The following is an 18,531-nucleotide window of genomic DNA, read 5'->3' on the forward strand; positions in this document are numbered from 1 at the left end:
CACAACACCCACTTTCCTGAATTGATTCTTTCTTTGAAATCTTTAGTCTTTTTTTTTTAGAATTCTTTTTTTTTCTGAAAATGGCCTTACCTTTGGTCTGCTTTCCTTGTCTATATATAAAAAAGCTACGAAGAAGATGATGTATCCGAAATAAGACGGTGACGGTACAGTGTTCATATCTTATTTCTTTTCAGTTGCCTGCTGTGTATCTGTTCCGCACTTTAAAAGAGCCCCATTTTCTTCACACGCAAAAGAGTCTTCCTCTCTGAGCACGATACTCTCTCTTTGCCTCTTCCTGTTCCTTTCCTTCCTGTCCTGTCTCCACCCTGCCCTTCTTGTCGCCGTCCACCTCCTTCGTCTTTAATTTTGCAAGGTTAACTTTAACCAAGTTGTTTTTATTTAGACATTACTGAGAAATATGAGTCCAAGTTTAGCTGGACCATTAAGTCTTGCCTCAGTCTTTCGGGGAGGAGGGTGGGAGGATATGGGGGGAGTCACATGTAATGGGAGTGAGTTAGGCTCCGCTCGCTCTAACGGGGCCTTGATCGGGATTAGAACGAACCCCTGAACCACTGCAAACGCAACATAAAGATAAAGGTATACGGTAGTTATTATTGTAGTTTACTAGCATTGCTTTTCACTGTTGTTGGTACGAATGCTGCTTAACATGTACTTCACTCCGTGTGTAACTTCGTCATACATATTATTCTTCTCTTCATGAACTGTTTTCTGACGTATTCTGTTAAATTCTGATCGATCTTTACTATTCCGTCCAGGTTTACTTATTGTTAGTACTGAAGTTCTTGATCAGCTTTGTTGGGGATTGTTGTCATGGCGTCATTGGTAATGGTCTGGCTGTGTGTAATTCACTGTTTGATCTGCTGCAGTCTCTGACGAGACAGCCAGTGTGTGTGTGTGTGTGTGTGTGTGTGTGTGTGTGTGTGTGTGTGTGTGTGTGTGTGTGTGTTCAATATACAACTGTGGTAATACGGCGAGAGAAATTTGTGAACATCAGTTTCTCTTTCCCGGTTGTACATTTCGCAGGAAGTTCTGTGTAGCGTGCGCCGCATTACCTCAGGCGTGGCGAGCACCCATGTAGTACTAGCAGGATGGACGAGCGTTTAAGGACGAACTTCCTGCAAAATAGACGGAAATGAACATCGAACAGTACGGACAAAAAGTGAGAATGTGAAAGTAAGGAGGGAGATAAGACGAAGATGTGATGAAGTACTCGTATGGATGTTAACATACGAGTAATAAATTACCAAGAGGAGGAAGAGGAGGAGGAGGAGGAGGAGGAGGAGCATGAGCAGGAGGATAAATGCTGTATGTAGATAAGAGGAACCACAATAGTGAGGAGCAAGAACACATGGCAGTGAATACGAGAGAAGCAGCAACACCAAAGATAAACGAGGCGGCGGCAGGATGAATAAAACAAGGAGTGAAAGCAACAGTAATGATGAACGAGGCAACACGAGCAACAACACACGGGTTTTAAGAGTTTTAACAAACACCGCGAGCTGAAGTTTACACACACACACACACACACACACACACACACACACACACACACACACACACACACACACACACACACACACTAACCAAACATCTCCACACACTCATGCCACACAAAGAGAAACCGTAACTTGAGTAGGCTGTTGCAAACTTACGTACACTCTGTCCGGGTGTAAACACGCTGGCTTCATCAAGACTACAGTAACATATACCTGTAGTAGCTTCGTGTTATTTCGTAAAAGGAAATCCAGTTATAATCCGAGCGAAAGTCTGGCACACAGTAATACGCACAGACTCGGCGTAAACAAATATTATGTCAGTGCTATGAGATACAAATTCCTGTTGATAGAATATTTCAGAAACTCGCAAAATTAATCAACGCAATAATTCCAGAAGAGGCGTAGATATGTACCTCTAATAACAAAGTAATTTCAACAAGTAGTACTAAAGATAACTCACTTACTGAACACATATGGATGGCAACACTAATACTCGTATAACATGGAGAATAGCTACAAACACGCCTAGAAACAGTATCATCGAATCTCGTAAAGTAAAAGAGAGAGAGAGAGAGAGAGAGAGAGAGAGAGAGAGAGAGAGAGAGAGAGAGAGAGAGAGAGAGAAATAGTATCATCGAAATTCATAAAGAGAGAGAGAGAGAGAGAGAGAGAGAGAGAGAGAGAGAGAGAGAGAGAGAGAGAGAGAGAGAGAGAGAGAGAAATAGTATCATCGAAATTCATAAAGTAAAGAGAGAGAGAGAGAGAGAGAGAGAGAGAGAGAGAGAGAGAGAGAGAAATAGCGCGCCACGAATCTCTGTCTATGGAAACATAATAGTCGACAGGAATTTAGTCGACGTGAGAGTCATTCGAACTCTGCACTCTCCCGTTTTCCTTCACCTTTCTTGTGCGCTGCTGTCTTTTTTTTTTTTTTTTCCATTCTAGGAGGGGGTAGGAAAGGAGCAAAGAAGGGAAGGGGGGGAGCGTTCTTTCCCCTTTTACGCTTCTGTAGTTATCCCCGCCTCCTAAGGGCTATTACAGAGCAAAAATATAAGCCGGTTTCTTTTCCTCGAGGAGTTAGGAAGGAATTACTGAAGCCATTAGCATAGTGTAGTGTTCGGGGAGTAAGAAAGTTAATGTTTATAGAGGGGAAGTAAAGATAAAAAAGAATAAGAGGTGAAAAAATGAGAAAAAAATGAGGAAATAAAAAAGAGAACGTAGTCTTGGTGTTGAGAAGGAAAATGACGAAAAGAAAAAAAAAAAAACGGGTCTTGGTGTTGCTCTGTCATTGGTTCTGTGTTAGTGGTGTTTTTTTTTTTAATGTATTTCTTTTATTTGGAGTTTTTTTTTTTTTTTTAGTGAGGGTCGCGTCTTTATAGCCTGGAAAAAAAAAAATGCACGGTTAGATTTTTAAAGTTTTATTTTATGTAGTGTTGTGTTGTGTTGTGTGTGTGTGTGTGTGTGTGTGTGTGTGTGTGTGTGTGTGTGTGTGTGTGTGTGTGTGTGTTTTTGCAGTATTTTCGTTTATGATGTTTTTTTTAATCCCGAAAAATAAGTGCGTGTCTGTGTTTGTGTGTGTTGAGAGTGCGTGGTGTGTGAGTGTTTGGCCTGTGTTTCTGTGTCTGGTTTGTCTATCTGTGTCAGTTTTTGTGTATCTTTCCGCCTGACAGTTTGCTGCCCGTCTGCCTCTCTGTTCATCTGTCTGTCTACCTGTCTGTCTGTCTATGTATCTGCCTATCTATCTGTTCCGTTCTGTCTTGTTCTGTTCTGTTCTGTTCTCTGTCTCATCTCATCTCATCTCTCTCTCTCTCTCTCTCTCTCTCTCTCTCTCTCTCTCTCTCTCTCTCTCTCTCTCTCTCTCTCTCTCTCTCTCTCTCTCTCTCTCTCTCTCTCTCTCTCTCTTAATTGGGGAGTAAAATCACTTCCCCTCAACCATGATAAACAGCTTAAACTTTCGCGGTAAAAACAGAGCGGCAAGTTTAGGCAGCAGCGGCAGGCGGACGCAGTTACAACATGGCTCTCGTGGCCTCGTCTTAAAACAATGGAGCGCTGGGGCCGGGCTTGTGTGTGCTGATGGAAGGGTTGAGTCTCGCTGAAATGGCTTCATCTTAACTGAAACACTCTCGCCGCTGTGACACTCAAAATTATTCATATTATTTTTTATTGTAATTAGAAGACATAGTTTTGGTTTTATTTTTCTTTTCTCTCAGTCTCGCTCGCTTCGTTTTTATTTTTCATGCATGCTGGAGGTGCGTGTGTCTGTCTATTTCTTCGCCTTTCTTTACAGGTGTATTTATAGATTTAGCGGAAAAAAACGTATTTTCTTGAGCAGTTTCTCGAAATGTTTTTGTCTTGCTTGATGAAAAGTGGTTTTATTCCCTCCTTCGTCCTTCCTTGGCCTAACCTCGGCGGAGACTCGAGGACAGACACGCCCTTTGTACACAAACTTTTCTTGAAACAACTTGGAACAAATATATATTTTTTTTAGTTGTTTATAATCAAACTTTGCCTTGTTCCGAAAACGTTTTACTTTTTTTTTGTATGTGATTATAACTTGGTCTTGCGTAGTTTTGCTCTGATTCGAGCAGTTTGGGTTCATTGCAGAGGACAAAAAATGTCCTCGCACCATTTCTACATCTGGCATACATATCACAGTTGTGTATTTCCCCAACAGTGGCTGCTTGACACGCCCTTCTTGCCATCATCCTCGTTGGCCTTCTCCTTTTCCTCTTGCTACTCCTCCTCTTCCTCTTTCCCTTCCCTTTCCTCTTCCTCTTCCTCTTCCTCTTCCTTCTGCTTCTCCGTTGGTAGTTTATCGATGCCCTGGGAGTCAGGCGGAGGAAGAGGACGGCCCCGCTCTTCCCTCCACCAAAACTTTGTCTACATTATTCCCCAGAAATTCTTCTTGGTATGATGAATGACGAAGTGAAGATAGGAGGGGAAGGGAACCGGAAACACGGGTACTGAAGGAACGACGCTGAACTATCACACACACGCGCACACACACACACACACACACACACACACACACACACACACACACACACACACACACACACACACACACACACACACACACACACACACACACACACACACACATATACAGAGAGAGAGAGAGAGAGAGAGAGAGAGAGAGAGAGAGAGAGAGAGAGAGAGAGAGAGAGAGAAACTTTTATAGAATGAGAGGAATGATAAAAAACTAAAAGAAAAATAGGAAATTACTTGACTTTTATAAAACAAATGAAGGAAATGAAGTGGGATGATAAATAGAGGAAGTGGAAGTAGGGATGGATTAATGTGTGTGTGTGTGTGTGTGTGTGTGTGTGTGTGTGTTAGGAACGGAGGATGGATGCTTGTGAGTAAGTTGAATAAGCGAAAGGAGAAAGGGAAAAGAAAAAGCGAAAAGGGCGGAACCTCTCCTCAGTTCTCCTCCCTAAGCACCGCGCAGGACACAGTTTAACACAGCGCCTGCAGACACAGAGAGAGGCACGGTTTAATCATCTCTTTTTTAGGTTATGTGTCTTGTCTTTCTAATTTATTTATCATCTATTTTATTTCCCAGTCTTTCCTACCGATTCTTTCCTAATCCTGTTCGTTCTACCTGACTCTCTCTCTCTCTCTCTCTCTCTCTCTCTCTCTCTCTCTGTCCGCCACGTCGTCATCATAACTTAGTCTACCTCCCCTCCCCTCCGTCTCCTCCTCTCCTCTCGTCTCCGCATAACGTATGTGGTGCATATAATCAATATCTCTTTTTCTGATGTCCTTCATGACAAACGGCCTGGTGTGATCCGTTCCTGCTGTCCGTGGCTATTCAGCTGGAATCTGTATATATTTTGTTGTATTTTCTCATCAGCTTCATATTTTCATATTTTCAGATATCTTTTGATATTTCATAAGTGACTTAGCTGTGGTTGGCTCTTTGTCTGTCTCACGTTTCCTACTTAAGTAAACTCTGACCTTCCAGCACCAGCTCTTCCTCCTGTTTCACTGCTGTGCGAGGACACTAAAAGTCTTCGTTTTTCCTCATGGACGTGCTTTTTGCCTCCCGCTGCGCCGTGCTCATGTAGTTCTCGCGTGCTTCTTGCAGACTCTCCATGCTACAGCAGCGTACTCTTTTGCTTTGATTTATTTATATTAATCTTGTCTGGCGTAGCATGTTCAGGTTCACACTTTTTGCTCATTACACCCCCAACTCGTCTGCACCTTTTGTGTCGATGATTTAATAATTTTATTCTCATTTCACTTAATGTTACTTCGTGTTACAATAAAAAAAAAGAAGGAATCTTGCTGCTACGGTTGTAGAAACACATTCAGGAAAACACTAAAAAACATATGTGTGTGTGTGTGTGTGTGTGTGTGTGTGTGTGTGTGTGTGTGTGTGTGTGTATTTACATTTACTTTTAAGTAGCTAACATTTTTATATACCGTTTCCACTTACACACTCTTAATAAAGAGTGCGCAACAGTTGTATTTTTTTAGGTATCCCTGCAGTTGACCTTTCCGTGACCTGTGTGACCCTGGTGTCTGTTTGTTTCCGTCTTTTTTCCTTTCCTGTCTCGATAACACCAGCCAGACCAGGCAGGGCTTTAGCCTCTTTTCTGGAGACAAGATCTTTTTCCAATCTGTGTTTTAACCGTGCTGCGTTACGAGTGGTGCGGGAATGTGTGTGTGTGTGTGTGTGTGTGTGTGTGTGTGTGTGTGTGTGTGTGTGTGTGTGTGTGTGTGTGTGTGTGTTCGTACGTGGGTGTAGCAGCGTCTCGCCTTGTCGTGCAGGAGTGTGTCTGGCGGCAAAGAGAAGTCATTAGCACAGTTAGGGACGCTATTGCTCTCTGATGAGTCCGGCTTATGCCGTTATGAGTTGATTATTTCAGTCCGTGTGTGTGTGTGTGTGTGTGTGTGTGTGTGTGTGTGTGTGTGTGTGTGTGTTGACAATTTTGTAATATAGTTGATCTGGTATTCCTTTACAGTGAGAAAGCTAATAAGTTTTTCCACATGTAAACGTCATTGCCGTGTGAATCGTGCGTGTTCAGTAAGGACTATAAAATACGAGTGTTCCTTGAAATATTTGGCTTATTAACAGGCTTTGGACACCTTTAGTGAACAATCAGTCATCGGAAATATTTAATGTACAGTGTAGATAACTGTTACAGATAACACCACCACCACCATCACCACTTCTTCTACTACTACTACTACTACTACTACTACTACTACTACTACTACTACTACTACTACTACTACTCTTACTCTTACTACTACTACTACTACTACTACTACTACTACTACTACTACTACTACTACTACTACTACTACTACTACTAAAATTACTGTTATTATTAATGTTAGTGTATTAATGACTTTTCTGATGGTCATAATATATAAGTTGTAGCTTCGGATGATAGTACGATTACATATGTTGGTTTTTCTTATAATAAGAGTTAAGTTCGCCGCGGGCACAAACACAATATATCTTCATTAGTAGCGTAACATGATGTGTATAGTACTTGACTGTTACCTCACTTGAAACCCATTTTTTTTTTTTTTATTTATACCATGTGGGCTTTTCACGGAATTTTTGGGCTAAAGAGGGTACTTTTTTGGGGTACCTCCTATCTTAGATCAAAGCCCACCCACTAGTAAACCGTTGCCCCGAGTGAGAAGCCCAACCTACACTCGGACCGTGGACAGGATTCGAACCCGTGCGCTTGGAGACCCCTCGGACCCCAAAACACGCATGATTCCACTGTACCACGGCGGCTTTTTGTACATTCTGTGCTATAAATGTTAAACAGTGCGATAGTTTGCTTTTGATTGTCATGTATTTGTAACATTAGGATCTTCTGTGTGTGTGTGTGTATATATATATATATATATATATATATATATATATATATATATATATATATATATATATATATATATATATATATATATACAGTACATATATAAAATGTTAAAAAAATTGTGGCGCCTTGAAAGAGAGTGAGGTAAGAGCAAAAGGTAAGAGGTAGTGGGAGAGGAGAGGCGACATGAGAGGAGGGGGAGAGGGAGTGATGAATGAGAAAGTGAAGTGTCGGCAGCTGGAGTGGGAGAGTAATTACCTTCTAGACGGACACAGCGAAAGAGAGAGAGAGAGAGAGAGAGAGAGAGAGAGAGAGAGAGAGAGAGAGAGAGAGAGAGAGAGAGAGAGAGAGAGAGAGAGACACACACACACACACACACACACACACACACACACACACACACACACACACACACACATCGAATTTTTTCCTCTTGATTGTTGGTCGGTCTCCTTCTGTGGTCCCCTTGTGGTCCGGATGGCTGGTTGGTGCGGCGCCTAAGTAGCTCCCGCAGGCTACCTTTAATCTCCCACTTTTTGAGGGTCAAGAGGGACACGGAGAGCTTGCTGGGCTGTCACTTGCCTCCACCGCTGCCTCTCTCTGGGTGATGGAGTTTTTTTTAGGGAAGAGGAGAAGCTGACCAAGAACAACAAAAAATATAACAAAAAAAAAAAAAAAGAGGCCCACTTGATTGCCAGTCCCCTAAGAGATTATTAGAGTTAGCTAAAAGAGTACTGAAGGTGTTGCTGCTTGTGGTGGTGGTGGTGGTGGTGGTGGTGGTGATACAATAATTCGTGATAGTTGTGGTGGTGGTGTTGCTGCTTGTATATACTGCCAGTGGTGTTTGTGGTGGTGGTGATGGTGATGCAATAATTTGTGATAGTTGTGGTGGTGGTGTTGCTGCTTGTATGTATATACTGCCAGTGGTGGTGGTGGTGGTGATGGTGATGCAATAATTCGTGATAGTTGTGGTGGTGATGGTGTTACTGCTTGTATATACTGCCAGTGGTGTTTGTGGTGGTGGTGATGGCAATGCAATAATTCTTGATAGTTGTGGTGGTGATGGCATACAGTGATGTCGTGTTGATATAATGTTTTTGATGTTGAAAGGTTTGTGTTTAGTATTCACATGTGTACTGTTAGTGTGTGTGTGTGTGTGTGTGTGTGTGTGTGTGTGTGTGTGTGTGTGTGTGTGTGTGTGTGTGTGTGTGTGTGTGTGTGTGTGTGTGTGTGTGTGTGTGTGTGTGTATGTGTGTGTGTGTGTGTGAGATTGTGTGAGATATGCACGATGGCGGAAAAAAAAGGAAAAAAAAAGAAATGTTAGGAGACTTTTTTTTTCCAGCGACAATCATTACATTGGATGACACGTGACACCTAAAGGATACACAAGAACGAAAGCCAATTTGACCCCACGCATGGTACTTTTTTTTACAAAGAAAGTATTTATTTTTTCTTTTGACGATAATGGCGATCATGATGGCGATGACGGCGGTGGTGGGAGGAGCACTTTTATTCTCGTATTACAGCTCACTAATTAACTGATTGAGTGGTAAAATGTGTTGAGCATGACGAATGGTGGACGTGAGGAAGCAGAATGGAAGGAAGGAGGGAGAGAAGAGCAAGGTTAAGAAGGACACGCGAGAAGAAAGGAAGACATTGAGAAATGAGAGAAGTTGTGGTCGTAATTAGTAGAAAGGCAGACTCTGTTTCTTCTCTTGTATTCCTGGAAAGGAGAGCAGGAGGAGGAGGAGAAGGAGGAGGAGGAGGAGGAGGAGGAGGAGGAGGAGGAGAAGAAGGAGAAGGAAAAGGAGAAGGAGAAGGAGAAGAAAAAGAAGAAGAAGAAGGAATAAATAGGAAGGAGGAGATGGAGGAGGAGGAGGAGGAGGAGGAGGAGGAGGAGGAGGAGGAGAAGGAGGAGGAGGAGGAGGAGGAGGAGGAGGAGAGAAGGAGAAGGAGAAGGAGAAGGAGAGAAGAAGAAGGAATGAATAGGAAGGAGGAGGAGAGCTCGGAGGAGGAGGAGGAGGAGAAGGAGAAGGAGGAGAAGGAGAGGAGGAGAAGAAGAAGAAGAAGAAGAAGAAGAAGAAGAAGAAGAAGAAGAAGAAGAAGAAGAAGAAGAAGAAGAAGAAGAAGGAATAAATAGGAAGGAGGAGGAGGAGGAGGAGGAGGAGAAGAAGAAGAAGAAGAAGAAGAAGAAGAAGAAGAAGAAGAAGAAGAAGAAGAAGAAGAAGAAGAAGAAGAAGAAGAAGAAGAAGGAATAAATAAGAAAAAGGAGAAGGGCTCGTCGTCGTCGTCGTAGGAGGAGGAGGAGGAGGAGGAGGAGGAGGACTAGGACGAGGACGATGAGAAGAAGGAAAAGTTGAAGGAGGAGGAATAAAAGGAAGAGGAGGATAAAAAAGTTACAAAAAGAAGAAGAATGAGACGTGTGCGTAGGATGAAAGAAAAGGAAGGAGAAGGAAAGAAGAAAACAAAGAAGTAAAGGAAGAAGAAAAAAATGAAAGAAGAAGAAAAGAAGAAGAAGAAGAAGAAGAAGAAAGGGAAAAAAAGATGACGGCAGAGACTATGTGGGATTACAGAGAATAACTAAATACCATCAGATTTTGTGGTCATTGCTTGGAAGTGGCTGATGATGATGATGATGATGGTGGTGATGGTGATGATGATGATGGTGATGATGATGATGATGATGATGATGATAAGATAAGTAAGATGACGAGGTTGATGAAGAGGAGGAGGAGGAGGAGGATAAACTGAACGGGATATCTCACTGACTTATTCTAAATCTTTACGTCCTTATTCAGACACGCTTTCCTTTCTCACTACGACAACTTTGCAAGGTCACAGAGACAACGAGCTTTATTTTCAAGACAGTTTCTCCTTTTAATAAACCAAAAATCTTGTCAATCTATCACCTGAACCATAAAAACACTCTTAAAAACTCGAGTATCTTTAACTGGAGGCCTTGGAAAGTAGTGATGGTGAGAGAGAAAAGCGTTTCAGAATACGGGCGTTAGTCTGCAAAATAATATACAAACTGCTAATTCTCCCGTTGCCTTGTTTCCTCAAAGCTTTCGCCTAGATTAAGCTCAGTGAGGGAGTCTTTAGAATCATGAAGGCTGGCGGGCACTCGGGCGATCTGCTGTGGTGGCGATGGAGGAAGTTTCGTGTTCTGGTGCTGGCGAGAAAAATAGATTAAAGCGTTAGCGTTATGGCTCCAGGCTCCTCCCAGACACACACCACTTGGAGGAAGAGGAAGAGGAGGAGGAGGAGGAGGAGGAGGAGGAGGAGGAGGAGGAGGAGGAGAAGGAGAAGGAGTGAGGAGCGTCTGGTTACTGCCGTGGTAGAGTTAGGCGACAGCAGACCAACTTTACTTCAGAATTGTCTTAGTTTGGTGTGGTAGCGAGTCAGAGGCTGAATATGGAGTAGCTACGTAGACATGACTGACGGTGGCTGTTGTGGCGTCGTTGTGTGTGTGTGTGTGTGTGTTTGTTTCGTCGCCTCGCCATGTGCTGTGGTGTGTCTTGTGTCATATTTTTAAAAGCGCTGTGTTGGATCATGATTTTCTTTATTGGTGAGGCTGTGTTCGCTTGTTTCTCCTTTTCTATCTAGGCTTCCTGCGATTCTACTGGCGTGGCTTCGTCTTCCATATAGGTTCCCTTGTTTCTTGTCTTCCAATTTTTTTTTTTTCTCTCTCTCTCTCTCCTCTTAGGTCGCGGTTCTGACATTCTTCATTCCGGTCTTGTTAGGTTCTTCCTTTCTGGTTGTGGTTACAAGAAAAATAAACTTAATACAGAACTTTGAATAGTTAACAATTTTTTTTTTCTCTTACCGCGTGTGACGAAACGGTTTTTCCTCCCCAAGTAAAGCCTGTAGACTGTAGGGCCTGGGCGGAGCGTGGGTGGATGTATTGGCGAAAGGGACGTAAAGGGATGTGGGTGCTGGTGGAATGACATCGACTTTGAGGTTTGATGAAACTATACTATTTTTATTCCATTTCCACTAAGGCTGAGTATTTTTCTGGTCTGTATAGTTGGTGTACAGCGAGCGTGGCAGGAGGAAGACAAAGGCTGGAGGATTTAGGTTAAAGCAGTTGGTGTAAAAGAGAAAAAAAATAGTAAAAAAGAACGGAGGGTAAAAAAAAAGAATATTTAGATATTGTGGCAATTTTCAGATTGATGAAATTCTTTTTGAATATTTTTTGTTGTTTTTTTATTTATTCATTTGTTGATTTTTAGCATTAGGCGTAGAAAAGAAAAAAATGTTGGATGAAATCAATATTAGAAGTTAGTTTTCAAAGATCTCTCTCTCTCCGTCGATTTGTTTTTTATTTTTCTCTTTGTTGTAGGGAAAGGGAGGGGGTTACCAGAGAGTTTGTGGGAATATAGTACGTGTGGTGCATGTCTCGTGGCGGTGTGCGGTATGCAGATGTCTCTCCAAACTCCCTGAGCCGTGAGTGTGAGAGGCACCTGTGTGGCTGGCAACCGTTACCTCGCCTGTCTAGCGGAACGACAACCCAAGTCTGGATCCCCGATAAGGCACATACAGTATATTTGTGTGTCGCCATGGTCGGTAGTAACCTCGTAATGCAACCTCGTAAAGAAACTGTGATATAGGATGAATTATTTGTAATGTTTTCATGACAAATATGGGAGCCAATGTCTCTTTCCATGTGTGTGTGTGTGTGTGTGTGTGTGTGTGTGTGTGTGTGTGTGTGTGTGTGTGTGTGTGTGTGTGTGTGTGTGTGTGTGTGTGTGTGTGTGTGTGTATTTTATATATAAACTTTTTTAAGACGGTAAAGATTCATACATGAAAATATAAAGAAAAGTAAGTGCAGTTAAAGTACATGCTGGAAGAAAGAATAAAGAAAAAAAACGGATATATTATACGCTTTTGTTGGTATTATCGTGAATCAGCGCGGCGTGGCCGTTCATGCACACCCGCCCTCTCTTAATGTGACCTAGGCCCCGCGCTGCCCGAGGGGAATGGCTGTCTACCAAGCCGGGAGCATAAAAAAAAAAAAAAAAAAAAAAAAATCGCTCGTGTAGTCGGCGCTGAAACTGCCGAATGACATTAAATTGGAAAGAACATTACTGACGCTTAAAAAGTCCACAAATATGTTAGGGGAGCTCTTCGTTGCGATTACCGGCGTGGTCACCCCACCGTTTGTGTGCTAATGAATGTCCATTGTGTGGCGCCCTCATCGTGTTCTGTTGAAAAACAAAAATGTAAGGAACCACTACGATGCACACCTATCCACCCACCCACACCTAACCTCCCTCACACACACACACACACACACACACACACACACACACACACACACACACACACACACACACACACACACACACACACACACACACACACACACACACACACACACACACACAAGCAAAACGAACGTTCACTATTGGAACGTTACGTACAGTACAGAAATTAGTGATGCCACTCTGCCGTGACAATATTTTCTTTCGATCATTAATGTTTAAGTCATTGAATCAGAATATTAATCTTGGCAGTGTTTATTGTCTGTTGTCAGTTTTATTGCCTTGATGATTAGCTATTATCATGATTTCATTACAAATGTAGTACTTTTACATAATAAATTTAGTATGTTACTAAGGATGCTTTTCGCAACTTGCTCGTGTTTCAAATGAGAAAGATGGGTTTCGGTCCTTTCCATACACTGGTACGTTAGTGTTAAACGTTCGAATGGCATTAAAACACAATTATAATACCGTAAATATCGAGAGCAGTTCTTGATTTTACGCACGAGATAAGGTCCTCTTTCGTGCGTAGCTTGTCTTTTCCGTTCTGTCCATCACTCTGAACCAGTCTGGAGTCAAGTAAATCCTACGTTTTCGGACTGCCGACAATTGGCTGTTATGTTATAAGTCTAGAGCTCTTAAAAATCAAACAAACTCTGTATTGCCGTGCTTTATTTGCAGTGAAAGGTGGATAAAAAAAAAACCCAGCTGTAATTCCAGGACTAACGAACTAAAAGAAAGAGAGCAAAAGTCGCCACAATGCGTTCCTCGGATGTGGCCGCACTAGAGCCCCTGAGAGAGAAACAAAAGATTAGTGGGCTGCAATACAAGGCCACTGAGTGCCTTAGATCATAGAACACGGACCAGGAGAACAAGTAAGAGGATATTTTGGCCCTTGTGAGTTACTCGATTGTTGCGACTTCTCCTTGCTACCGTGTGTGTGTGTGTGTGTGTGTGTGTGTGTGTGTGTGTGTGTGTGTGTGTGTGTGTGTGTGTGTGTGTGTGTGTGTGTGTGTTTGAGTGTGTGTTTTGGGAGGGAGTGAAACACAAAAGATAATATTTTTTTTTCCTTGCAGCAAAGGGCTAAATTCAAAGAGTCAAAAGAAAAGAAAAAGAAAAAGAAAATCTGTTGTTGCAACTCCAGCAAGATTGAAAGGGAAAGAAAAAAGACTATTCTGAAAGAAATCCAAGTCACTGCAGAGAGGAAAATTATAAAATTGCTTGATAGTTTTCCAGCAGAGGACGTTGTGTTTTGCTGAAATATAAAGTTGGTATTGTAGAATGTTGCACTAGTATGATGAAGCGTATGTGGGCACAGAAGTTAGTGGTGGCGCAGGATGATATGTAGTTTGTTCTTTTAATCCATTATATACTAAAACGCATTTTCGTTTTATATTGGGTATGATTAATGCCCACAGTCTTCACTATTTCAATCCCAAAATAAGATTCTGAAACTGTATAAAATCGCAATATAGTAACGGGAATGAATATGAAAACGCGTTCTGGTACTGAAGGGATTAATAATGTGATTTTTTTCTTACATAATTTATTTAACAAAACTATATATCAAAGAAAGATGATTTGACGATTGTATGACTATTCTTTACTAGATGATAAATATTCTGGTAACGATATCTGGTGAGTTTTAGTTTCAATTTTATAGGATTTATGAAGTGTACCAATGTCAAAGTAGAATCACATTTGGCACCATAAAAATCCACTAGGCGCTGTCTTGAGCTTCCTGGAGCGCCCTGCAGCACCACGTCTGTTGTTTGCTGCCATCGCTGTGTAAAGCTTTCATGTACTGGCTGGCGATAAAGATAGTCCATTATCTCAGAAGCGGCTATTAGAGACAAAGAAAATGTAATGTTCTTCAATTCAATGAATATTATGCAAATAGATTACTAAGTAGTAGTTATCATATAAATTGCAATTATTATTGTCTTTGCTAAAGCATCGTTTCAGTTTGATAATATTTCTTTATATTTCTAGGCTGTTCATATTTAATTATCTATCTTTTATGTACAGCTGGTCTTGTGGCAGCACTACAGAGAAGTAGTGGAGAACGGGTTCATCAACGGTCAAGGTTTAGAAATCAAGCAACATATTATGTTACTGTGCCAAACGATGCGAGTTGCCAAATGCCACGTTTAGCGCTGCAGATCTCGGACTGTCGAAGCTGACATTATTTATTTCCTTGACGTTGCATCCTTGCTAACTCTCAGCCCACCGAGGTAGCTGATTGGCTGGCGAGGGATGACACGCAGACAAAGATCGCCTGCAGGGTATGTTGGAAATTAGGAGATTGCAGGTGTACATACCGTAAAGTTCAAAAAGACAAGCCGCGTGTGTTGCGGTGAGTACACCTTCCTCAAGATTGCTTGGCAGGCTGCTCGGGTCTGTGGGTCCTCTGAGGGAGAGGTGGGTGGCTTTGTGGCCGCTTTGAGCCGCTGCTCCAGCCCTCTACATAATGAAGTAATTTAATCTTCTGTCTCCACAAAGTGACTCCCTAATCCTTGTCGAGGCGGAGGTCGTCGCGGTCGTGTTCTTGTTGTCGTTAGTTTTGAAAGTCGAAGCTCCTGCCTAGCTCTTCCTCGGTATACTGGGAAGCCGCATTATAAGGACGCATGATTGTTCCTGACGAAGGGATTGTATCGTGCTGTGTTATGATGAGAATCAGACTAACTCTATTCCTCCTTAATCAGTAAAGGAAACTCACTTAATGCGCTCATGCGGCTAAAACGATACTCTCAGCTTCAAGGAGGTTGCTAATTCTTGCAAACTCCAGTGTGCCGTGACGCTTGATGCCACTCCTCTCATTAAGGATGTGTGACGGTGACGGGAAGACTAATTCAGCAATGAGAGGCTTTCAAGTGAGTTCTGTTGGCGAGGTTTTGATGGGGTGTTCAGGGCGGACAGAACCTTGAGTAGTTTTTTCTTTTCGTGTGTGTGTGTGTGTGTGTGTGTGTGTGTGTGTGTGTGTGTGTGTGTGTGTGTGTGTGTGTGTTTGTGTGTGTGTTCATTGCTGCCATGACTGGGTGCGCTATTTTGGGCTTCATTCTAAGAGCAAGGCTTAGAAAGTGTCTCAAAAGCACGCCTTCCGTTCCTGGCTGCAGCTTCATTATGAGTAACGAGGCCACGCGTCATCACTGGCCGGACGCTGCTCTCAGAATTAAGGTGGATGTCCCATAATTTGTGTAGCCATCCCTGTTTTTAGTGCAGGTTTGCGCGTGTGTGGTGGTGGTCCTTGGGTGGTCTAGTTTGATTCAGGGGTTGAGCTGGGACTCGCGGCTCTTTTGATGTATTTGTGAGTTGTATTTGTTTGAATTTTGTTTATTTTTGTGTAATCTATTATTTACTTTATTTATTTATTTGTTATTTTATTTATGAATTCATTGATTTATTTGTTCTTTTTACTGCGTTTGCAGTAAACTGTCTTCATGATCAATGGCTATGATAACAGGCGAGGGAAAGCAGGAAATAATAACAGTTCCATCGCAATGAAGCCAGAGGGACAGGAACAGAAGCACGTGCTAGAAACCTACTTCGCAAAGACTAATGAACACTAATAGTTATTATGATACATACAGAGATCAAAATGGTTCAACAAGGCAGTATTTTTCAACACTGAAACCAGGGCAGACAGTGACCTCGGTTTACCAATTGTCATAATTACTGGCTTCCTGTTTTCTGTCCGCCTGCCGCCGTGTGGTCACTGTTTTCGTTTTTTCTCTATAAGTCATTTATGATCGATGAGCGAGTTAGTGGGACATTGCGCCAAATTCCTGGAATGACCTAACTGCCTTGTCGTGGCACTACTTACTCCCCTGGTGTGTTGCGGTCATTCAATCGAACAAACAAGGCAGACACATGAACTTTTCTCCATAGCTGAGTTAGGAAAGCTTTGTCCTACAGTGTCAGTGGTATTGCTAATATCAAGGCAGGAAGACAAAACGAGAAGAAAAGTATAATTTGCAAAAAAACAATGAACACCAAAAGTTGTTACCTTTATACACATATTTATCTCGGAGGAACGACCCGACATGGGAGCGTTAATCAAGAGTGACAGAAGAACAAACCAGATCTCGACTTATGGACTGTCACATTCGTCTACTAACTGCAGTCTGTCTTGCTCCCATTCCACCCTTCCCCACCTGCATTGTTTAAAACTTCACCCAAGGGGGAAAAGAGGGAAAAATAAAAGAAATCCTAACGTCCCTGGCTGGGAGGTGTGGATTAAAATCCTGAAGCGATAATGAAGCAAAGTTTGTGGGAACTGTTCTGTAATTTCTTTGTCCTTCCTCCCGGGGCTTGAAACTGGCACGGGTCATAAGCGTGGAAATGCTGGAATAAAGAAGAGGGAAGGAAAGGGAAATGGAACATACCAGATTTTGATTCAAGAATTATTTGTTCTTGCAAAAGGAAAATAAAAACATGGAAGAAAAAAGACAAAAAAATTATATAAAAGTGATGTTATTAGTCCCTGAAAAACTAATAAGGAAGAGAGAGAGAGAGAGAGAGAGAGAGAGAGAGAGAGAGAGAGAGAGAGAGAGAGAGAGAGAGAGAGAGAAAGGAGCAAACTAAATACAAAATAACATGGAAAACAAAAAGGGATGAAGAAGAAGATATTATATGCAAATAAAGTAATAAAGGAAGGGATGAAGAAGTTATTGAGCAGTGACAAAGGTGAGGGGACGGTGAAGCCAGAGGGACACCGGGGTGAGGAGCATCCAAGTCGAAAATGTGCATATTTTGTCCTTGTCTCGCCCGGTTTAGCGAAGTTTGGAATCAGGTCAAAACTTTGCATGAGAACGTTTATATCTCGCGGTATAAAAGACCCAAAGAGCAATTCCAGTTCGCTTTTATCAGATTACGAGGAGAATTTAAGATGTTTTCTTTTCGTTCCACCCTCTTTGTATGGTGAGAGAGAGAGAGAGAGAGAGAGAGAGAGAGAGAGAGAGAGAGAGAGACCGGCAAAACAAACTCTTATGTATAATTTGGATTACACACACACACACACACACACACACACACACACACACACACACACACACACACACACACACACACACACACACACACACACACACACACACACACACACACACACACACAGGACAGTAACTTTTAAACACCGTGACAAGGAAGGAAGGGAGGAGAGGAGACAATGCCGGCAGTCGCATAAGCGTGGGAACAAAGGAAGCTGAGCCAACAGTCCCTTGAGGATATACACTACATCAGCGGCTTGACTTGAGAAGGACTTTATATTTGTCCTACGAATTGTGGCGAGATTACTTGACCTTAAGGTAGATAAAAGCCTTAGGGTTGATATGTCCCCCTTGAGGCAGCGAAAGTTAAGTACCCGTATAATGTGTGCTGTTTCTAAGATTATGTGTCTGTCTTTATTCTTGTGCCAGAGTGAAGGAATAGTGTTACAGATATATGATGATTTGATATTGCTGCTCAGGCGTCAGGTACATTGTGTGAGAGATGAGAGGAAATGTGTGTGATAAGTGGAAATAATTGAACCATAAAGTTGCTCAGTTTTGTTCACACTGGCCTCCATAATATGAGGGTTTCCCCACGTCAGCACTAACTCTTGTCTAAATATTATAGCTGGAGTGTGTGGTTTCAGCTGGCAGCACACACACACACACACAGATAAGATTGAATTAAATTTTATTAACAACAACCAAAATATTACAGTTACAGGAGGACTTGAAAAGTATGGTCCATCAGAATATTTCCTATAAGAACTTGTAAATGGTTTGAAACAGAATAAAACTTGAAACACATAAAACGTCCATTTATACAAACAAACACATGAAACGCCTAAAGCAAATCAAGCTATTTTACGCAAAACTCCTAAACACACACACACACACACACACACACACACACACACAC

The sequence above is a fragment of the Portunus trituberculatus genome, chromosome 17 (genome assembly GCF_017591435.1).
Source record: "Portunus trituberculatus isolate SZX2019 chromosome 17, ASM1759143v1, whole genome shotgun sequence".
NCBI lineage: Eukaryota > Metazoa > Arthropoda > Malacostraca > Decapoda > Portunidae > Portunus > Portunus trituberculatus.